Consider the following 21,514-nt stretch of genomic DNA (forward strand, 5'->3'; position numbering starts at 1 on the left):
TGCATGGCAGCAGGGCATTTGGGCGTTGCCAGGAAGGCGTTTTTATGTAGATTCCTCCTCTTTCAGCACTGCATTGTGGTGCAAGCAAAAGAAGCAAATCCTGTCTGGCTTCCTCTCCGGCCTTTATTCACCTCCCGTGTAGCTGTGAGTGTGTGAGCCTGCAGGGCCCCATGGAATTGCCTAGAAGTAGGCTGAATCGCTGCAAGGGCTGAACAGCAGTATCGGGCAGGCTCGGGCAACGCGCGGCCCGTTCGGGTTATCGCTTCTCGGCCTTTTGGCTAAGATCAAGTGTAGTATCTGTTCTTATCAGTTTAATATCTGATACGTCCCCTATCTGGGGACCATATATTAAATGGATTTTTAGAACAGGGAGATGGAAATAGAGCTTGCTCTGTCCACTCCACGCATTGACCTGGTATTGCAGTATTTCCAGGACCGGTGCACCCTTTCCTTATGTGTTGACTAAAAGCAGATTCCAAAAGTGTTTTTTGTCTTTGCTATTGTTTCTGTCTTTCTGAAGGGATCTCCCCTTTTAATCCCATTATTTCAACACCTGTTGGACAATGCATGAGTGATAATGAGCTCATTGATTAAATGCAATTAATGAATAGATTGCCACCTCTTGTTGTGTGTCGTCTGTGTTTCTGTGTTTCCGGCATTTCACATTGGAACACCTCATTCACCTTCCTTGTCTTCTCTCCGCCCTCCCTTTTAGGTAAGTTAAAGAGCTGCACCTGAGCCAGCCACTGATTGATTGATTGATTGATTGATTGATTGATTGATTGATTGATTGATTGATTGATTGATGCAGCACAACAGTCAAATAGTGGAGTGGAGTAGGGGAACAGCAAACAGCCAATAAAGCAGCCCGCCCGCTCGCCTGCCCGCCACAATGGACCTACCTGTGTACACTAGATGGATGTGATGGAATGTACTGTCGTCCCTACATTTCAAGAAGAAGTAAGAATTGCAGTTGCAACAAAGCCTTGCTTGCCTACAAAGAGAGCAGCAATTTGGATTTGTTACTATGTTACCTAGAAGAATAACAAACTGTGCAAGGATGGAGGTTGTAGGAGCAAGGAGAAGTTGTCTGTAAAGTTGGTGGATGCCTATTTTCCATTTTGCAGTCCCTTGTCTCCCTCTTGTGGCCTCCTGGAGGCAACTAGCTGTGCAAAAAAAAGACAGCCTGGCGGCCGGCTGTTGCAGTGTTGCCCTCTCAGGCAACACTGAGTGACTGACTGAGCCTCACCGTCTTATATAAAGTTCAGACGGAACTTTGCACGTGTCATAGTGGAGCCCTCAGGATTCCAGAGCCAGCTTTCTGACATCATAATGGGGCCTCAGAGATAAAAGCCTGGGCCCAGGCAGTGTTGGTCAGTGCTGCTCAGCAGGCAGCACTGGACTGGACTGGATTACAGCTGATACAAGGTGTGAAGGAACAAGGGGTGGCTGTGGGCATGCACTTGCTGCCGCTGCCAGTGTTTATCTGCATGGCAGCAGGGCATTTGGGCGTTGCCAGGAAGGCGTTTTTATGTAGATTCCTCCTCTTTCAGCACTGCATTGTGGTGCAAGCAAAAGAAGCAAATCCTGTCTGGCTTCCTCTCCGGCCTTTATTCACCTCCCGTGTAGCTGTGAGTGTGTGAGCCTGCAGGGCCCCATGGAATTGCCTAGAAGTAGGCTGAATCGCTGCAAGGGCTGAACAGCAGTATCGGGCAGGCTCGGGCAACGCGCGGCCCGTTCGGGTTATCGCTTCTCGGCCTTTTGGCTAAGATCAAGTGTAGTATCTGTTCTTATCAGTTTAATATCTGATACGTCCCCTATCTGGGGACCATATATTAAATGGATTTTTAGAACAGGGAGATGGAAATAGAGCTTGCTCTGTCCACTCCACGCATTGACCTGGTATTGCAGTATTTCCAGGACCGGTGCACCCTTTCCTTATGTGTTGACTAAAAGCAGATTCCAAAAGTGTTTTTTGTCTTTGCTATTGTTTCTGTCTTTCTGAAGGGATCTCCCCTTTTAATCCCATTATTTCAACACCTGTTGGACAATGCATGAGTGATAATGAGCTCATTGATTAAATGCAATTAATGAATAGATTGCCACCTCTTGTTGTGTGTCGTCTGTGTTTCTGTGTTTCCGGCATTTCACATTGGAACACCTCATTCACCTTCCTTGTCTTCTCTCCGCCCTCCCTTTTAGGTAAGTTAAAGAGCTGCACCTGAGCCAGCCACTGATTGATTGATTGATTGATTGATTGATTGATTGATTGATTGATTGATGCAGCACAACAGTCAAATAGTGGAGTGGAGTAGGGGAACAGCAAACAGCCAATAAAGCAGCCCGCCCGCTCGCCTGCCCGCCACAATGGACCTACCTGTGTACACTAGATGGATGTGATGGAATGTACTGTCGTCCCTACATTTCAAGAAGAAGTAAGAATTGCAGTTGCAACAAAGCCTTGCTTGCCTACAAAGAGAGCAGCAATTTGGATTTGTTACTATGTTACCTAGAAGAATAACAAACTGTGCAAGGATGGAGGTTGTAGGAGCAAGGAGAAGTTGTCTGTAAAGTTGGTGGATGCCTATTTTCCATTTTGCAGTCCCTTGTCTCCCTCTTGTGGCCTCCTGGAGGCAACTAGCTGTGCAAAAAAAAGACAGCCTGGCGGCCGGCTGTTGCAGTGTTGCCCTCTCAGGCAACACTGAGTGACTGACTGAGCCTCACCGTCTTATATAAAGTTCAGACGGAACTTTGCACGTGTCATAGTGGAGCCCTCAGGATTCCAGAGCCAGCTTTCTGACATCATAATGGGGCCTCAGAGATAAAAGCCTGGGCCCAGGCAGTGTTGGTCAGTGCTGCTCAGCAGGCAGCACTGGACTGGACTGGATTACAGCTGATACAAGGTGTGAAGGAACAAGGGGTGGCTGTGGGCATGCACTTGCTGCCGCTGCCAGTGTTTATCTGCATGGCAGCAGGGCATTTGGGCGTTGCCAGGAAGGCGTTTTTATGTAGATTCCTCCTCTTTCAGCACTGCATTGTGGTGCAAGCAAAAGAAGCAAATCCTGTCTGGCTTCCTCTCCGGCCTTTATTCACCTCCCGTGTAGCTGTGAGTGTGTGAGCCTGCAGGGCCCCATGGAATTGCCTAGAAGTAGGCTGAATCGCTGCAAGGGCTGAACAGCAGTATCGGGCAGGCTCGGGCAACGCGCGGCCTGTTCGGGTTATCGCTTCTCGGCCTTTTGGCTAAGATCAAGTGTAGTATCTGTTCTTATCAGTTTAATATCTGATACGTCCCCTATCTGGGGACCATATATTAAATGGATTTTTAGAACAGGGAGATGGAAATAGAGCTTGCTCTGTCCACTCCACGCATTGACCTGGTATTGCAGTATTTCCAGGACCGGTGCACCCTTTCCTTATGTGTTGACTAAAAGCAGATTCCAAAAGTGTTTTTTGTCTTTGCTATTGTTTCTGTCTTTCTGAAGGGATCTCCCCTTTTAATCCCATTATTTCAACACCTGTTGGACAATGCATGAGTGATAATGAGCTCATTGATTAAATGCAATTAATGAATAGATTGCCACCTCTTGTTGTGTGTCGTCTGTGTTTCTGTGTTTCCGGCATTTCACATTGGAACACCTCATTCACCTTCCTTGTCTTCTCTCCGCCCTCCCTTTTAGGTAAGTTAAAGAGCTGCACCTGAGCCAGCCACTGATTGATTGATTGATTGATTGATTGATTGATTGATTGATTGATTGATTGATTGATTGATTGATGCAGCACAACAGTCAAATAGTGGAGTGGAGTAGGGGAACAGCAAACAGCCAATAAAGCAGCCCGCCCGCTCGCCTGCACGCCACAATGGACCTACCTGTGTACACTAGATGGATGTGATGGAATGTACTGTCGTCCCTACATTTCAAGAAGAAGTAAGAATTGCAGTTGCAACAAAGCCTTGCTTGCCTACAAAGAGAGCAGCAATTTGGATTTGTTACTATGTTACCTAGAAGAATAACAAACTGTGCAAGGATGGAGGTTGTAGGAGCAAGGAGAAGTTGTCTGTAAAGTTGGTGGATGCCTATTTTCCATTTTGCAGTCCCTTGTCTCCCTCTTGTGGCCTCCTGGAGGCAACTAGCTGTGCAAAAAAAAGACAGCCTGGCGGCCAGCTGTTGCAGTGTTGCCCTCTCAGGCAACACTGAGTGACTGACTGAGCCTCACCGTCTTATATAAAGTTCAGACGGAACTTTGCACGTGTCATAGTGGAGCCCTCAGGATTCCAGAGCCAGCTTTCTGACATCATAATGGGGCCTCAGAGATAAAAGCCTGGGCCCAGGCAGTGTTGGTCAGTGCTGCTCAGCAGGCAGCACTGGACTGGACTGGATTACAGCTGATACAAGGTGTGAAGGAACAAGGGGTGGCTGTGGGCATGCACTTGCTGCCGCTGCCAGTGTTTATCTGCATGGCAGCAGGGCATTTGGGCGTTGCCAGGAAGGCGTTTTTATGTAGATTCCTCCTCTTTCAGCACTGCATTGTGGTGCAAGCAAAAGAAGCAAATCCTGTCTGGCTTCCTCTCCGGCCTTTATTCACCTCCCGTGTAGCTGTGAGTGTGTGAGCCTGCAGGGCCCCATGGAATTGCCTAGAAGTAGGCTGAATCGCTGCAAGGGCTGAACAGCAGTATCGGGCAGGCTCGGGCAACGCGCGGCCCGTTCGGGTTATCGCTTCTCGGCCTTTTGGCTAAGATCAAGTGTAGTATCTGTTCTTATCAGTTTAATATCTGATACGTCCCCTATCTGGGGACCATATATTAAATGGATTTTTAGAACAGGGAGATGGAAATAGAGCTTGCTCTGTCCACTCCACGCATTGACCTGGTATTGCAGTATTTCCAGGACCGGTGCACCCTTTCCTTATGTGTTGACTAAAAGCAGATTCCAAAAGTGTTTTTTGTCTTTGCTATTGTTTCTGTCTTTCTGAAGGGATCTCCCCTTTTAATCCCATTATTTCAACACCTGTTGGACAATGCATGAGTGATAATGAGCTCATTGATTAAATGCAATTAATGAATAGATTGCCACCTCTTGTTGTGTGTCGTCTGTGTTTCTGTGTTTCCGGCATTTCACATTGGAACACCTCATTCACCTTCCTTGTCTTCTCTCCGCCCTCCCTTTTAGGTAAGTTAAAGAGCTGCACCTGAGCCAGCCACTGATTGATTGATTGATTGATTGATTGATTGATTGATTGATTGATTGATTGATGCAGCACAACAGTCAAATAGTGGAGTGGAGTAGGGGAACAGCAAACAGCCAATAAAGCAGCCCGCCCGCTCGCCTGCCCGCCACAATGGACCTACCTGTGTACACTAGATGGATGTGATGGAATGTACTGTCGTCCCTACATTTCAAGAAGAAGTAAGAATTGCAGTTGCAACAAAGCCTTGCTTGCCTACAAAGAGAGCAGCAATTTGGATTTGTTACTATGTTACCTAGAAGAATAACAAACTGTGCAAGGATGGAGGTTGTAGGAGCAAGGAGAAGTTGTCTGTAAAGTTGGTGGATGCCTATTTTCCATTTTGCAGTCCCTTGTCTCCCTCTTGTGGCCTCCTGGAGGCAACTAGCTGTGCAAAAAAAAGACAGCCTGGCGGCCGGCTGTTGCAGTGTTGCCCTCTCAGGCAACACTGAGTGACTGACTGAGCCTCACCGTCTTATATAAAGTTCAGACGGAACTTTGCACGTGTCATAGTGGAGCCCTCAGGATTCCAGAGCCAGCTTTCTGACATCATAATGGGGCCTCAGAGATAAAAGCCTGGGCCCAGGCAGTGTTGGTCAGTGCTGCTCAGCAGGCAGCACTGGACTGGATTACAGCTGATACAAGGTGTGAAGGAACAAGGGGTGGCTGTGGGCATGCACTTGCTGCCGCTGCCAGTGTTTATCTGCATGGCAGCAGGGCATTTGGGCGTTGCCAGGAAGGCGTTTTTATGTAGATTCCTCCTCTTTCAGCACTGCATTGTGGTGCAAGCAAAAGAAGCAAATCCTGTCTGGCTTCCTCTCCGGCCTTTATTCACCTCCCGTGTAGCTGTGAGTGTGTGAGCCTGCAGGGCCCCATGGAATTGCCTAGAAGTAGGCTGAATCGCTGCAAGGGCTGAACAGCAGTATCGGGCAGGCTCGGGCAACGCGCGGCCCGTTCGGGTTATCGCTTCTCGGCCTTTTGGCTAAGATCAAGTGTAGTATCTGTTCTTATCAGTTTAATATCTGATACGTCCCCTATCTGGGGACCATATATTAAATGGATTTTTAGAACAGGGAGATGGAAATAGAGCTTGCTCTGTCCACTCCACGCATTGACCTGGTATTGCAGTATTTCCAGGACCGGTGCACCCTTTCCTTATGTGTTGACTAAAAGCAGATTCCAAAAGTGTTTTTTGTCTTTGCTATTGTTTCTGTCTTTCTGAAGGGATCTCCCCTTTTAATCCCATTATTTCAACACCTGTTGGACAATGCATGAGTGATAATGAGCTCATTGATTAAATGCAATTAATGAATAGATTGCCACCTCTTGTTGTGTGTCGTCTGTGTTTCTGTGTTTCCGGCATTTCACATTGGAACACCTCATTCACCTTCCTTGTCTTCTCTCCGCCCTCCCTTTTAGGTAAGTTAAAGAGCTGCACCTGAGCCAGCCACTGATTGATTGATTGATTGATTGATTGATTGATTGATTGATTGATGCAGCACAACAGTCAAATAGTGGAGTGGAGTAGGGGAACAGCAAACAGCCAATAAAGCAGCCCGCCCGCTCGCCTGCCCGCCACAATGGACCTACCTGTGTACACTAGATGGATGTGATGGAATGTACTGTCGTCCCTACATTTCAAGAAGAAGTAAGAATTGCAGTTGCAACAAAGCCTTGCTTGCCTACAAAGAGAGCAGCAATTTGGATTTGTTACTATGTTACCTAGAAGAATAACAAACTGTGCAAGGATGGAGGTTGTAGGAGCAAGGAGAAGTTGTCTGTAAAGTTGGTGGATGCCTATTTTCCATTTTGCAGTCCCTTGTCTCCCTCTTGTGGCCTCCTGGAGGCAACTAGCTGTGCAAAAAAAAGACAGCCTGGCGGCCGGCTGTTGCAGTGTTGCCCTCTCAGGCAACACTGAGTGACTGACTGAGCCTCACCGTCTTATATAAAGTTCAGACGGAACTTTGCACGTGTCATAGTGGAGCCCTCAGGATTCCAGAGCCAGCTTTCTGACATCATAATGGGGCCTCAGAGATAAAAGCCTGGGCCCAGGCAGTGTTGGTCAGTGCTGCTCAGCAGGCAGCACTGGACTGGACTGGATTACAGCTGATACAAGGTGTGAAGGAACAAGGGGTGGCTGTGGGCATGCACTTGCTGCCGCTGCCAGTGTTTATCTGCATGGCAGCAGGGCATTTGGGCGTTGCCAGGAAGGCGTTTTTATGTAGATTCCTCCTCTTTCAGCACTGCATTGTGGTGCAAGCAAAAGAAGCAAATCCTGTCTGGCTTCCTCTCCGGCCTTTATTCACCTCCCGTGTAGCTGTGAGTGTGTGAGCCTGCAGGGCCCCATGGAATTGCCTAGAAGTAGGCTGAATCGCTGCAAGGGCTGAACAGCAGTATCGGGCAGGCTCGGGCAACGCGCGGCCCGTTCGGGTTATCGCTTCTCGGCCTTTTGGCTAAGATCAAGTGTAGTATCTGTTCTTATCAGTTTAATATCTGATACGTCCCCTATCTGGGGACCATATATTAAATGGATTTTTAGAACAGGGAGATGGAAATAGAGCTTGCTCTGTCCACTCCACGCATTGACCTGGTATTGCAGTATTTCCAGGACCGGTGCACCCTTTCCTTATGTGTTGACTAAAAGCAGATTCCAAAAGTGTTTTTTGTCTTTGCTATTGTTTCTGTCTTTCTGAAGGGATCTCCCCTTTTAATCCCATTATTTCAACACCTGTTGGACAATGCATGAGTGATAATGAGCTCATTGATTAAATGCAATTAATGAATAGATTGCCACCTCTTGTTGTGTGTCGTCTGTGTTTCTGTGTTTCCGGCATTTCACATTGGAACACCTCATTCACCTTCCTTGTCTTCTCTCCGCCCTCCCTTTTAGGTAAGTTAAAGAGCTGCACCTGAGCCAGCCACTGATTGATTGATTGATTGATTGATTGATTGATTGATTGATTGATTGATTGATTGATGCAGCACAACAGTCAAATAGTGGAGTGGAGTAGGGGAACAGCAAACAGCCAATAAAGCAGCCCGCCCGCTCGCCTGCCCGCCACAATGGACCTACCTGTGTACACTAGATGGATGTGATGGAATGTACTGTCGTCCCTACATTTCAAGAAGAAGTAAGAATTGCAGTTGCAACAAAGCCTTGCTTGCCTACAAAGAGAGCAGCAATTTGGATTTGTTACTATGTTACCTAGAAGAATAACAAACTGTGCAAGGATGGAGGTTGTAGGAGCAAGGAGAAGTTGTCTGTAAAGTTGGTGGATGCCTATTTTCCATTTTGCAGTCCCTTGTCTCCCTCTTGTGGCCTCCTGGAGGCAACTAGCTGTGCAAAAAAAAGACAGCCTGGCGGCCGGCTGTTGCAGTGTTGCCCTCTCAGGCAACACTGAGTGACTGACTGAGCCTCACCGTCTTATATAAAGTTCAGACGGAACTTTGCACGTGTCATAGTGGAGCCCTCAGGATTCCAGAGCCAGCTTTCTGACATCATAATGGGGCCTCAGAGATAAAAGCCTGGGCCCAGGCAGTGTTGGTCAGTGCTGCTCAGCAGGCAGCACTGGACTGGACTGGATTACAGCTGATACAAGGTGTGAAGGAACAAGGGGTGGCTGTGGGCATGCACTTGCTGCCGCTGCCAGTGTTTATCTGCATGGCAGCAGGGCATTTGGGCGTTGCCAGGAAGGCGTTTTTATGTAGATTCCTCCTCTTTCAGCACTGCATTGTGGTGCAAGCAAAAGAAGCAAATCCTGTCTGGCTTCCTCTCCGGCCTTTATTCACCTCCCGTGTAGCTGTGAGTGTGTGAGCCTGCAGGGCCCCATGGAATTGCCTAGAAGTAGGCTGAATCGCTGCAAGGGCTGAACAGCAGTATCGGGCAGGCTCGGGCAACGCGCGGCCCGTTCGGGTTATCGCTTCTCGGCCTTTTGGCTAAGATCAAGTGTAGTATCTGTTCTTATCAGTTTAATATCTGATACGTCCCCTATCTGGGGACCATATATTAAATGGATTTTTAGAACAGGGAGATGGAAATAGAGCTTGCTCTGTCCACTCCACGCATTGACCTGGTATTGCAGTATTTCCAGGACCGGTGCACCCTTTCCTTATGTGTTGACTAAAAGCAGATTCCAAAAGTGTTTTTTGTCTTTGCTATTGTTTCTGTCTTTCTGAAGGGATCTCTTCTTTTAATCCCATTATTTCAACACCTGTTGGACAATGCATGAGTGATAATGAGCTCATTGATTAAATGCAATTAATGAATAGATTGCCACCTCTTGTTGTGTGTCGTCTGTGTTTCTGTGTTTCCGGCATTTCACATTGGAACACCTCATTCACCTTCCTTGTCTTCTCTCCGCCCTCCCTTTTAGGTAAGTTAAAGAGCTGCACCTGAGCCAGCCACTGATTGATTGATTGATTGATTGATTGATTGATTGATTGATTGATTGATTGATTGATGCAGCACAACAGTCAAATAGTGGAGTGGAGTAGGGGAACAGCAAACAGCCAATAAAGCAGCCCGCCCGCTCGCCTGCCCGCCACAATGGACCTACCTGTGTACACTAGATGGATGTGATGGAATGTACTGTCGTCCCTACATTTCAAGAAGAAGTAAGAATTGCAGTTGCAACAAAGCCTTGCTTGCCTACAAAGAGAGCAGCAATTTGGATTTGTTACTATGTTACCTAGAAGAATAACAAACTGTGCAAGGATGGAGGTTGTAGGAGCAAGGAGAAGTTGTCTGTAAAGTTGGTGGATGCCTATTTTCCATTTTGCAGTCCCTTGTCTCCCTCTTGTGGCCTCCTGGAGGCAACTAGCTGTGCAAAAAAAAGACAGCCTGGCGGCCGGCTGTTGCAGTGTTGCCCTCTCAGGCAACACTGAGTGACTGACTGAGCCTCACCGTCTTATATAAAGTTCAGACGGAACTTTGCACGTGTCATAGTGGAGCCCTCAGGATTCCAGAGCCAGCTTTCTGACATCATAATGGGGCCTCAGAGATAAAAGCCTGGGCCCAGGCAGTGTTGGTCAGTGCTGCTCAGCAGGCAGCACTGGACTGGACTGGATTACAGCTGATACAAGGTGTGAAGGAACAAGGGGTGGCTGTGGGCATGCACTTGCTGCCGCTGCCAGTGTTTATCTGCATGGCAGCAGGGCATTTGGGCGTTGCCAGGAAGGCGTTTTTATGTAGATTCCTCCTCTTTCAGCACTGCATTGTGGTGCAAGCAAAAGAAGCAAATCCTGTCTGGCTTCCTCTCCGGCCTTTATTCACCTCCCGTGTAGCTGTGAGTGTGTGAGCCTGCAGGGCCCCATGGAATTGCCTAGAAGTAGGCTGAATCGCTGCAAGGGCTGAACAGCAGTATCGGGCAGGCTCGGGCAACGCGCGGCCCGTTCGGGTTATCGCTTCTCGGCCTTTTGGCTAAGATCAAGTGTAGTATCTGTTCTTATCAGTTTAATATCTGATACGTCCCCTATCTGGGGACCATATATTAAATGGATTTTTAGAACAGGGAGATGGAAATAGAGCTTGCTCTGTCCACTCCACGCATTGACCTGGTATTGCAGTATTTCCAGGACCGGTGCACCCTTTCCTTATGTGTTGACTAAAAGCAGATTCCAAAAGTGTTTTTTGTCTTTGCTATTGTTTCTGTCTTTCTGAAGGGATCTCCCCTTTTAATCCCATTATTTCAACACCTGTTGGACAATGCATGAGTGATAATGAGCTCATTGATTAAATGCAATTAATGAATAGATTGCCACCTCTTGTTGTGTGTCGTCTGTGTTTCTGTGTTTCCGGCATTTCACATTGGAACACCTCATTCACCTTCCTTGTCTTCTCTCCGCCCTCCCTTTTAGGTAAGTTAAAGAGCTGCACCTGAGCCAGCCACTGATTGATTGATTGATTGATTGATTGATTGATTGATTGATTGATTGATTGATGCAGCACAACAGTCAAATAGTGGAGTGGAGTAGGGGAACAGCAAACAGCCAATAAAGCAGCCCGCCCGCTCGCCTGCCCGCCACAATGGACCTACCTGTGTACACTAGATGGATGTGATGGAATGTACTGTCGTCCCTACATTTCAAGAAGAAGTAAGAATTGCAGTTGCAACAAAGCCTTGCTTGCCTACAAAGAGAGCAGCAATTTGGATTTGTTACTATGTTACCTAGAAGAATAACAAACTGTGCAAGGATGGAGGTTGTAGGAGCAAGGAGAAGTTGTCTGTAAAGTTGGTGGATGCCTATTTTCCATTTTGCAGTCCCTTGTCTCCCTCTTGTGGCCTCCTGGAGGCAACTAGCTGTGCAAAAAAAAGACAGCCTGGCGGCCGGCTGTTGCAGTGTTGCCCTCTCAGGCAACACTGAGTGACTGACTGAGCCTCACCGTCTTATATAAAGTTCAGACGGAACTTTGCACGTGTCATAGTGGAGCCCTCAGGATTCCAGAGCCAGCTTTCTGACATCATAATGGGGCCTCAGAGATAAAAGCCTGGGCCCAGGCAGTGTTGGTCAGTGCTGCTCAGCAGGCAGCACTGGACTGGACTGGATTACAGCTGATACAAGGTGTGAAGGAACAAGGGGTGGCTGTGGGCATGCACTTGCTGCCGCTGCCAGTGTTTATCTGCATGGCAGCAGGGCATTTGGGCGTTGCCAGGAAGGCGTTTTTATGTAGATTCCTCCTCTTTCAGCACTGCATTGTGGTGCAAGCAAAAGAAGCAAATCCTGTCTGGCTTCCTCTCCGGCCTTTATTCACCTCCCGTGTAGCTGTGAGTGTGTGAGCCTGCAGGGCCCCATGGAATTGCCTAGAAGTAGGCTGAATCGCTGCAAGGGCTGAACAGCAGTATCGGGCAGGCTCGGGCAACGCGCGGCCCGTTCGGGTTATCGCTTCTCGGCCTTTTGGCTAAGATCAAGTGTAGTATCTGTTCTTATCAGTTTAATATCTGATACGTCCCCTATCTGGGGACCATATATTAAATGGATTTTTAGAACAGGGAGATGGAAATAGAGCTTGCTCTGTCCACTCCACGCATTGACCTGGTATTGCAGTATTTCCAGGACCGGTGCACCCTTTCCTTATGTGTTGACTAAAAGCAGATTCCAAAAGTGTTTTTTGTCTTTGCTATTGTTTCTGTCTTTCTGAAGGGATCTCCCCTTTTAATCCCATTATTTCAACACCTGTTGGACAATGCATGAGTGATAATGAGCTCATTGATTAAATGCAATTAATGAATAGATTGCCACCTCTTGTTGTGTGTCGTCTGTGTTTCTGTGTTTCCGGCATTTCACATTGGAACACCTCATTCACCTTCCTTGTCTTCTCTCCGCCCTCCCTTTTAGGTAAGTTAAAGAGCTGCACCTGAGCCAGCCACTGATTGATTGATTGATTGATTGATTGATTGATTGATTGATTGATTGATTGATTGCAGCACAACAGTCAAATAGTGGAGTGGAGTAGGGGAACAGCAAACAGCCAATAAAGCAGCCCGCCCGCTCGCCTGCCCGCCACAATGGACCTACCTGTGTACACTAGATGGATGTGATGGAATGTACTGTCGTCCCTACATTTCAAGAAGAAGTAAGAATTGCAGTTGCAACAAAGCCTTGCTTGCCTACAAAGAGAGCAGCAATTTGGATTTGTTACTATGTTACCTAGAAGAATAACAAACTGTGCAAGGATGGAGGTTGTAGGAGCAAGGAGAAGTTGTCTGTAAAGTTGGTGGATGCCTATTTTCCATTTTGCAGTCCCTTGTCTCCCTCTTGTGGCCTCCTGGAGGCAACTAGCTGTGCAAAAAAAAGACAGCCTGGCGGCCGGCTGTTGCAGTGTTGCCCTCTCAGGCAACACTGAGTGACTGACTGAGCCTCACCGTCTTATATAAAGTTCAGACGGAACTTTGCACGTGTCATAGTGGAGCCCTCAGGATTCCAGAGCCAGCTTTCTGACATCATAATGGGGCCTCAGAGATAAAAGCCTGGGCCCAGGCAGTGTTGGTCAGTGCTGCTCAGCAGGCAGCACTGGACTGGACTGGATTACAGCTGATACAAGGTGTGAAGGAACAAGGGGTGGCTGTGGGCATGCACTTGCTGCCGCTGCCAGTGTTTATCTGCATGGCAGCAGGGCATTTGGGCGTTGCCAGGAAGGCGTTTTTATGTAGATTCCTCCTCTTTCAGCACTGCATTGTGGTGCAAGCAAAAGAAGCAAATCCTGTCTGGCTTCCTCTCCGGCCTTTATTCACCTCCCGTGTAGCTGTGAGTGTGTGAGCCTGCAGGGCCCCATGGAATTGCCTAGAAGTAGGCTGAATCGCTGCAAGGGCTGAACAGCAGTATCGGGCAGGCTCGGGCAACGCGCGGCCCGTTCGGGTTATCGCTTCTCGGCCTTTTGGCTAAGATCAAGTGTAGTATCTGTTCTTATCAGTTTAATATCTGATACGTCCCCTATCTGGGGACCATATATTAAATGGATTTTTAGAACAGGGAGATGGAAATAGAGCTTGCTCTGTCCACTCCACGCATTGACCTGGTATTGCAGTATTTCCAGGACCGGTGCACCCTTTCCTTATGTGTTGACTAAAAGCAGATTCCAAAAGTGTTTTTTGTCTTTGCTATTGTTTCTGTCTTTCTGAAGGGATCTCCCCTTTTAATCCCATTATTTCAACACCTGTTGGACAATGCATGAGTGATAATGAGCTCATTGATTAAATGCAATTAATGAATAGATTGCCACCTCTTGTTGTGTGTCGTCTGTGTTTCTGTGTTTCCGGCATTTCACATTGGAACACCTCATTCACCTTCCTTGTCTTCTCTCCGCCCTCCCTTTTAGGTAAGTTAAAGAGCTGCACCTGAGCCAGCCACTGATTGATTGATTGATTGATTGATTGATTGATTGATTGATTGATTGATTGATGCAGCACAACAGTCAAATAGTGGAGTGGAGTAGGGGAACAGCAAACAGCCAATAAAGCAGCCCGCCCGCTCGCCTGCCCGCCACAATGGACCTACCTGTGTACACTAGATGGATGTGATGGAATGTACTGTCGTCCCTACATTTCAAGAAGAAGTAAGAATTGCAGTTGCAACAAAGCCTTGCTTGCCTACAAAGAGAGCAGCAATTTGGATTTGTTACTATGTTACCGCAATTTGGATTTGTTACTATGTTACCTAGAAGAATAACAAACTGTGCAAGGATGGAGGTTGTAGGAGCAAGGAGAAGTTGTCTGTAAAGTTGGTGGATGCCTATTTTCCATTTTGCAGTCCCTTGTCTCCCTCTTGTGGCCTCCTGGAGGCAACTAGCTGTGCAAAAAAAAGACAGCCTGGCGGCCGGCTGTTGCAGTGTTGCCCTCTCAGGCAACACTGAGTGACTGACTGAGCCTCACCGTCTTATATAAAGTTCAGACGGAACTTTGCACGTGTCATAGTGGAGCCCTCAGGATTCCAGAGCCAGCTTTCTGACATCATAATGGGGCCTCAGAGATAAAAGCCTGGGCCCAGGCAGTGTTGGTCAGTGCTGCTCAGCAGGCAGCACTGGACTGGACTGGATTACAGCTGATACAAGGTGTGAAGGAACAAGGGGTGGCTGTGGGCATGCACTTGCTGCCGCTGCCAGTGTTTATCTGCACGGCAGCAGGGCTTTTGGGCGTTGCCAGGAAGGCGTTTTTATGTAGATTCCTCCTCTTTCAGCACTGCATTGTGGTGCAAGCAAAAGAAGCAAATCCTGTCTGGCTTCCTCTCCGGCCTTTATTCACCTCCCGTGTAGCTGTGAGTGTGTGAGCCTGCAGGGCCCCATGGAATTGCCTAGAAGTAGGCTGAATCGCTGCAAGGGCTGAACAGCAGTATCGGGCAGGCTCGGGCAACGCGCGGCCCGTTCGGGTTATCGCTTCTCGGCCTTTTGGCTAAGATCAAGTGTAGTATCTGTTCTTATCAGTTTAATATCTGATATGTCCCCTATCTGGGGACCATATATTAAATGGATTTTTAGAACAGGGAGATGGAAATAGAGCTTGCTCTGTCCACTCCACGCATTGACCTGGTATTGCAGTATTTCCAGGACCGGTGCACCCTTTCCTTATGTGTTGACTAAAAGCAGATTCCAAAAGTGTTTTTTGTCTTTGCTATTGTTTCTGTCTTTCTGAAGGGATCTCCCCTTTTAATCCCATTATTTCAACACCTGTTGGACAATGCATGAGTGATAATGAGCTCATTGATTAAATGCAATTAATGAATAGATTGCCACCTCTTGTTGTGTGTCGTCTGTGTTTCTGTGTTTCCGGCATTTCACATTGGAACACCTCATTCACCTTCCTTGTCTTCTCTCCGCCCTCCCTTTTAGGTAAGTTAAAGAGCTGCACCTGAGCCAGCCACTGATTGATTGATTGATTGATTGATTGATTGATTGATTGATTGATTGATTGATGCAGCACAACAGTCAAATAGTGGAGTGGAGTAGGGGAACAGCAAACAGCCAATAAAGCAGCCCGCCCGCTCGCCTGCCCGCCACAATGGACCTACCTGTGTACACTAGATGGATGTGATGGAATGTACTGTCGTCCCTACATTTCAAGAAGAAGTAAGAATTGCAGTTGCAACAAAGCCTTGCTTGCCTACAAAGAGAGCAGCAATTTGGATTTGTTACTATGTTACCTAGAAGAATAACAAACTGTGCAAGGATGGAGGTTGTAGGAGCAAGGAGAAGTTGTCTGTAAAGTTGGTGGATGCCTATTTTCCATTTTGCAGTCCCTTGTCTCCCTCTTGTGGCCTCCTGGAGGCAACTAGCTGTGCAAAAAAAAGACAGCCTGGCGGCCGGCTGTTGCAGTGTTGCCCTCTCAGGCAACACTGAGTGACTGACTGAGCCTCACCGTCTTATATAAAGTTCAGACGGAACTTTGCACGTGTCATAGTGGAGCCCTCAGGATTCCAGAGCCAGCTTTCTGACATCATAATGGGGCCTCAGAGATTTAAGCCTGGGCCCAGGCAGTGTTGGTCAGTGCTGCTCAGCAGGCAGCACTGGACTGGACTGGATTACAGCTGATACAAGGTGTGAAGGAACAAGGGGTGGCTGTGGGCATGCACTTGCTGCCGCTGCCAGTGTTTATCTGCATGGCAGCAGGGCATTTGGGCGTTGCCAGGAAGGCGTTTTTATGTAGATTCCTCCTCTTTCAGCACTGCATTGTGGTGCAAGCAAAAGAAGCAAATCCTGTCTGGCTTCCTCTCCGGCCTTTATTCACCTCCCGTGTAGCTGTGAGTGTGTGAGCCTGCAGGGCCCCATGGAATTGCCTAGAAGTAGGCTGAATCGCTGCAAGGGCTGAACAGCAGTATCGGGCAGGCTCGGGCAACGCGCGGCCCGTTCGGGTTATCGCTTCTCGGCCTTTTGGCTAAGATCAAGTGTAGTATCTGTTCTTATCAGTTTAATATCTGATACGTCCCCTATCTGGGGACCATATATTAAATGGATTTTTAGAACAGGGAGATGGAAATAGAGCTTGCTCTGTCCACTCCACGCATTGACCTGGTATTGCAGTATTTCCAGGACCGGTGCACCCTTTCCTTATGTGTTGACTAAAAGCAGATTCCAAAAGTGTTTTTTGTCTTTGCTATTGTTTCTGTCTTTCTGAAGGGATCTCCCCTTTTAATCCCATTATTTCAACACCTGTTGGACAATGCATGAGTGATAATGAGCTCATTGATTAAATGCAATTAATGAATAGATTGCCACCTCTTGTTGTGTGTCGTCTGTGTTTCTGTGTTTCCGGCATTTCACATTGGAACACCTCATTCACCTTCCTTGTCTTCTCTCCGCCCTCCCTTTTAGGTAAGTTAAAGAGCTGCACCTGAGCCAGCCACTGATTGATTGATTGATTGATTGATTGATTGATTGATTGATTGATTGATTGATTGATTGATGCAGCACAACAGTCAAATAGTGGAGTGGAGTAGGGGAACAGCAAACAGCCAATAAAGCAGCCCGCCCGCTCGCCTGCCCGCCACAATGGACCTACCTGTGTACACTAGATGGATGTGATGGAATGTACTGTCGTCCCTACATTTCAAGAAGAAGTAAGAATTGCAGTTGCAACAAAGCCTTGCTTGCCTACAAAGAGAGCAGCAATTTGGATTTGTTACTATGTTACCTAGAAGAATAACAAACTGTGCAAGGATGGAGGTTGTAGGAGCAAGGAGAAGTTGTCTGTAAAGTTGGTGGATGCCTATTTTCCATTTTGCAGTCCCTTGTCTCCCTCTTGTGGCCTCCTGGAGGCAACTAGCTGTGCAAAAAAAAGACAGCCTGGCGGCCGGCTGTTGCAGTGTTGCCCTCTCAGGCAACACTGAGTGACTGACTGAGCCTCACCGTCTTATATAAAGTTCAGACGGAACTTTGCACGTGTCATAGTGGAGCCCTCAGGATTCCAGAGCCAGCTTTCTGACATCATAATGGGGCCTCAGAGATAAAAGCCTGGGCCCAGGCAGTGTTGGTCAGTGCTGCTCAGCAGGCAGCACTGGACTGGACTGGATTACAGCTGATACAAGGTGTGAAGGAACAAGGGGTGGCTGTGGGCATGCACTTGCTGCCGCTGCCAGTGTTTATCTGCATGGCAGCAGGGCATTTGGGCGTTGCCAGGAAGGCGTTTTTATGTAGATTCCTCCTCTTTCAGCACTGCATTGTGGTGCAAGCAAAAGAAGCAAATCCTGTCTGGCTTCCTCTCCGGCCTTTATTCACCTCCCGTGTAGCTGTGAGTGTGTGAGCCTGCAGGGCCCCATGGAATTGCCTAGAAGTAGGCTGAATCGCTGCAAGGGCTGAACAGCAGTATCGGGCAGGCTCGGGCAACGCGCGGCCCGTTCGGGTTATCGCTTCTCGGCCTTTTGGCTAAGATCAAGTGTAGTATCTGTTCTTATCAGTTTAATATCTGATACGTCCCCTATCTGGGGACCATATATTAAATGGATTTTTAGAACAGGGAGATGGAAATAGAGCTTGCTCTGTCCACTCCACGCATTGACCTGGTATTGCAGTATTTCCAGGACCGGTGCACCCTTTCCTTATGTGTTGACTAAAAGCAGATTCCAAAAGTGTTTTTTGTCTTTGCTATTGTTTCTGTCTTTCTGAAGGGATCTCCCCTTTTAATCCCATTATTTCAACACCTGTTGGACAATGCATGAGTGATAATGAGCTCATTGATTAAATGCAATTAATGAATAGATTGCCACCTCTTGTTGTGTGTCGTCTGTGTTTCTGTGTTTCCGGCATTTCACATTGGAACACCTCATTCACCTTCCTTGTCTTCTCTCCGCCCTCCCTTTTAGGTAAGTTAAAGAGCTGCACCTGAGCCAGCCACTGATTGATTGATTGATTGATTGATTGATTGATTGATTGATTGATTGATGCAGCACAACAGTCAAATAGTGGAGTGGAGTAGGGGAACAGCAAACAGCCAATAAAGCAGCCCGCCCGCTCGCCTGCCCGCCACAATGGACCTACCTGTGTACACTAGATGGATGTGATGGAATGTACTGTCGTCCCTACATTTCAAGAAGAAGTAAGAATTGCAGTTGCAACAAAGCCTTGCTTGCCTACAAAGAGAGCAGCAATTTGGATTTGTTACTATGTTACCTAGAAGAATAACAAACTGTGCAAGGATGGAGGTTGTAGGAGCAAGGAGAAGTTGTCTGTAAAGTTGGTGGATGCCTATTTTCCATTTTGCAGTCCCTTGTCTCCCTCTTGTGGCCTCCTGGAGGCAACTAGCTGTGCAAAAAAAAGACAGCCTGGCGGCGGCTGTTGCAGTGTTGCCCTCTCAGGCAACACTGAGTGACTGACTGAGCCTCACCGTCTTATATAAAGTTCAGACGGAACTTTGCACGTGTCATAGTGGAGCCCTCAGGATTCCAGAGCCAGCTTTCTGACATCATAATGGGGCCTCAGAGATAAAAGCCTGGGCCCAGGCAGTGTTGGTCAGTGCTGCTCAGCAGGCAGCACTGGACTGGACTGGATTACAGCTGATACAAGGTGTGAAGGAACAAGGGGTGGCTGTGGGCATGCACTTGCTGCCGCTGCCAGTGTTTATCTGCATGGCAGCAGGGCATTTGGGCGTTGCCAGGAAGGCGTTTTTATGTAGATTCCTCCTCTTTCAGCACTGCATTGTGGTGCAAGCAAAAGAAGCAAATCCTGTCTGGCTTCCTCTCCGGCCTTTATTCACCTCCCGTGTAGCTGTGAGTGTGTGAGCCTGCAGGGCCCCATGGAATTGCCTAGAAGTAGGCTGAATCGCTGCAAGGGCTGAACAGCAGTATCGGGCAGGCTCGGGCAACGCGCGGCCCGTTCGGGTTATCGCTTCTCGGCCTTTTGGCTAAGATCAAGTGTAGTATCTGTTCTTATCAGTTTAATATCTGATACGTCCCCTATCTGGGGACCATATATTAAATGGATTTTTAGAACAGGGAGATGGAAATAGAGCTTGCTCTGTCCACTCCACGCATTGACCTGGTATTGCAGTATTTCCAGGACCGGTGCACCCTTTCCTTATGTGTTGACTAAAAGCAGATTCCAAAAGTGTTTTTTGTCTTTGCTATTGTTTCTGTCTTTCTGAAGGGATCTCCCCTTTTAATCCCATTATTTCAACACCTGTTGGACAATGCATGAGTGATAATGAGCTCATTGATTAAATGCAATTAATGAATAGATTGCCACCTCTTGTTGTGTGTCGTCTGTGTTTCTGTGTTTCCGGCATTTCACATTGGAACACCTCATTCACCTTCCTTGTCTTCTCTCCGCCCTCCCTTTTAGGTAAGTTAAAGAGCTGCACCTGAGCCAGCCACTGATTGATTGATTGATTGATTGATTGATTGATTGATTGATTGATTGATTGATTGATTGATTGATGCAGCACAACAGTCAAATAGTGGAGTGGAGTAGGGGAACAGCAAACAGCCAATAAAGCAGCCCGCCCGCTCGCCTGCCCGCCACAATGGACCTACCTGTGTACACTAGATGGATGTGATGGAATGTACTGTCGTCCCTACATTTCAAGAAGAAGTAAGAATTGCAGTTGCAACAAAGCCTTGCTTGCCTACAAAGAGAGCAGCAATTTGGATTTGTTACTATGTTACCTAGAAGAATAACAAACTGTGCAAGGATGGAGGTTGTAGGAGCAAGGAGAAGTTGTCTGTAAAGTTGGTGGATGCCTATTTTCCATTTTGCAGTCCCTTGTCTCCCTCTTGTGGCCTCCTGGAGGCAACTAGCTGTGCAAAAAAAAGACAGCCTGGCGGCCGGCTGTTGCAGTGTTGCCCTCTCAGGCAACACTGAGTGACTGACTGAGCCTCACCGTCTTATATAAAGTTCAGACGGAACTTTGCACGTGTCATAGTGGAGCCCTCAGGATTCCAGAGCCAGCTTTCTGACATCATAATGGGGCCTCAGAGATAAAAGCCTGGGCCCAGGCAGTGTTGGTCAGTGCTGCTCAGCAGGCAGCACTGGACTGGACTGGATTACAGCTGATACAAGGTGTGAAGGAACAAGGGGTGGCTGTGGGCATGCACTTGCTGCCGCTGCCAGTGTTTATCTGCATGGCAGCAGGGCATTTGGGCGTTGCCAGGAAGGCGTTTTTATGTAGATTCCTCCTCTTTCAGCACTGCATTGTGGTGCAAGCAAAAGAAGCAAATCCTGTCTGGCTTCCTCTCCGGCCTTTATTCACCTCCCGTGTAGCTGTGAGTGTGTGAGCCTGCAGGGCCCCATGGAATTGCCTAGAAGTAGGCTGAATCGCTGCAAGGGCTGAACAGCAGTATCGGGCAGGCTCGGGCAACGCGCGGCCCGTTCGGGTTATCGCTTCTCGGCCTTTTGGCTAAGATCAAGTGTAGTATCTGTTCTTATCAGTTTAATATCTGATACGTCCCCTATCTGGGGACCATATATTAAATGGATTTTTAGAACAGGGAGATGGAAATAGAGCTTGCTCTGTCCACTCCACGCATTGACCTGGTATTGCAGTATTTCCAGGACCGGTGCACCCTTTCCTTATGTGTTGACTAAAAGCAGATTCCAAAAGTGTTTTTTGTCTTTGCTATTGTTTCTGTCTTTCTGAAGGGATCTCCCCTTTTAATCCCATTATTTCAACACCTGTTGGACAATGCATGAGTGATAATGAGCTCATTGATTAAATGCAATTAATGAATAGATTGCCACCTCTTGTTGTGTGTCGTCTGTGTTTCTGTGTTTCCGGCATTTCACATTGGAACACCTCATTCACCTTCCTTGTCTTCTCTCCGCCCTCCCTTTTAGGTAAGTTAAAGAGCTGCACCTGAGCCAGCCACTGATTGA

The 21,514-nt window shown here is 47.7% G+C and overlaps 15 non-coding genes across 15 annotated transcripts; all 15 read left to right on the forward strand.

The window, feature by feature from the left end:
* The first annotated feature begins 258 nt into the window (after window positions 1-258).
* On the forward strand, window positions 259-449 carry LOC142728409 (U2 spliceosomal RNA). The gene has a single exon (XR_012877558.1). It is a non-coding gene; the product is annotated as a U2 spliceosomal RNA (small nuclear RNA).
* Window positions 450-1,745: 1,296 nt separating this feature from the next.
* LOC142728421 (U2 spliceosomal RNA) lies at window positions 1,746-1,936 on the forward strand. The gene has a single exon (XR_012877569.1). It is a non-coding gene; the product is annotated as a U2 spliceosomal RNA (small nuclear RNA).
* A 1,284-nt stretch (window positions 1,937-3,220) lies between these two features.
* On the forward strand, window positions 3,221-3,411 carry LOC142728433 (U2 spliceosomal RNA). The gene has a single exon (XR_012877580.1). It is a non-coding gene; the product is annotated as a U2 spliceosomal RNA (small nuclear RNA).
* Window positions 3,412-4,711: 1,300 nt separating this feature from the next.
* Window positions 4,712-4,902, forward strand: LOC142728307 (U2 spliceosomal RNA). The gene has a single exon (XR_012877466.1). It is a non-coding gene; the product is annotated as a U2 spliceosomal RNA (small nuclear RNA).
* Window positions 4,903-6,185: 1,283 nt separating this feature from the next.
* Window positions 6,186-6,376, forward strand: LOC142728319 (U2 spliceosomal RNA). The gene has a single exon (XR_012877477.1). It is a non-coding gene; the product is annotated as a U2 spliceosomal RNA (small nuclear RNA).
* Window positions 6,377-7,656: 1,280 nt separating this feature from the next.
* Window positions 7,657-7,847, forward strand: LOC142728331 (U2 spliceosomal RNA). The gene has a single exon (XR_012877488.1). It is a non-coding gene; the product is annotated as a U2 spliceosomal RNA (small nuclear RNA).
* A 1,292-nt stretch (window positions 7,848-9,139) lies between these two features.
* Window positions 9,140-9,330, forward strand: LOC142728343 (U2 spliceosomal RNA). The gene has a single exon (XR_012877499.1). It is a non-coding gene; the product is annotated as a U2 spliceosomal RNA (small nuclear RNA).
* Window positions 9,331-10,622: 1,292 nt separating this feature from the next.
* Window positions 10,623-10,813, forward strand: LOC142728355 (U2 spliceosomal RNA). The gene has a single exon (XR_012877510.1). It is a non-coding gene; the product is annotated as a U2 spliceosomal RNA (small nuclear RNA).
* Window positions 10,814-12,101: 1,288 nt separating this feature from the next.
* On the forward strand, window positions 12,102-12,292 carry LOC142728367 (U2 spliceosomal RNA). Its single transcript, XR_012877521.1, has one exon. It is a non-coding gene; the product is annotated as a U2 spliceosomal RNA (small nuclear RNA).
* A 1,289-nt stretch (window positions 12,293-13,581) lies between these two features.
* Window positions 13,582-13,772, forward strand: LOC142728381 (U2 spliceosomal RNA). The gene has a single exon (XR_012877532.1). It is a non-coding gene; the product is annotated as a U2 spliceosomal RNA (small nuclear RNA).
* A 1,315-nt stretch (window positions 13,773-15,087) lies between these two features.
* Window positions 15,088-15,278, forward strand: LOC142728300 (U2 spliceosomal RNA). The gene has a single exon (XR_012877460.1). It is a non-coding gene; the product is annotated as a U2 spliceosomal RNA (small nuclear RNA).
* A 1,288-nt stretch (window positions 15,279-16,566) lies between these two features.
* Window positions 16,567-16,757, forward strand: LOC142728393 (U2 spliceosomal RNA). Its single transcript, XR_012877543.1, has one exon. It is a non-coding gene; the product is annotated as a U2 spliceosomal RNA (small nuclear RNA).
* A 1,296-nt stretch (window positions 16,758-18,053) lies between these two features.
* LOC142728395 (U2 spliceosomal RNA) lies at window positions 18,054-18,244 on the forward strand. The gene has a single exon (XR_012877545.1). It is a non-coding gene; the product is annotated as a U2 spliceosomal RNA (small nuclear RNA).
* A 1,283-nt stretch (window positions 18,245-19,527) lies between these two features.
* LOC142728396 (U2 spliceosomal RNA) lies at window positions 19,528-19,718 on the forward strand. Its single transcript, XR_012877546.1, has one exon. It is a non-coding gene; the product is annotated as a U2 spliceosomal RNA (small nuclear RNA).
* A 1,300-nt stretch (window positions 19,719-21,018) lies between these two features.
* On the forward strand, window positions 21,019-21,209 carry LOC142728398 (U2 spliceosomal RNA). The gene has a single exon (XR_012877548.1). It is a non-coding gene; the product is annotated as a U2 spliceosomal RNA (small nuclear RNA).
* Window positions 21,210-21,514: the final 305 nt, after the last annotated feature.

Source organism: Rhinoderma darwinii, unplaced genomic scaffold (genome assembly GCF_050947455.1).
Source record: "Rhinoderma darwinii isolate aRhiDar2 unplaced genomic scaffold, aRhiDar2.hap1 Scaffold_675, whole genome shotgun sequence".
Lineage (NCBI taxonomy): Eukaryota > Metazoa > Chordata > Amphibia > Anura > Rhinodermatidae > Rhinoderma > Rhinoderma darwinii.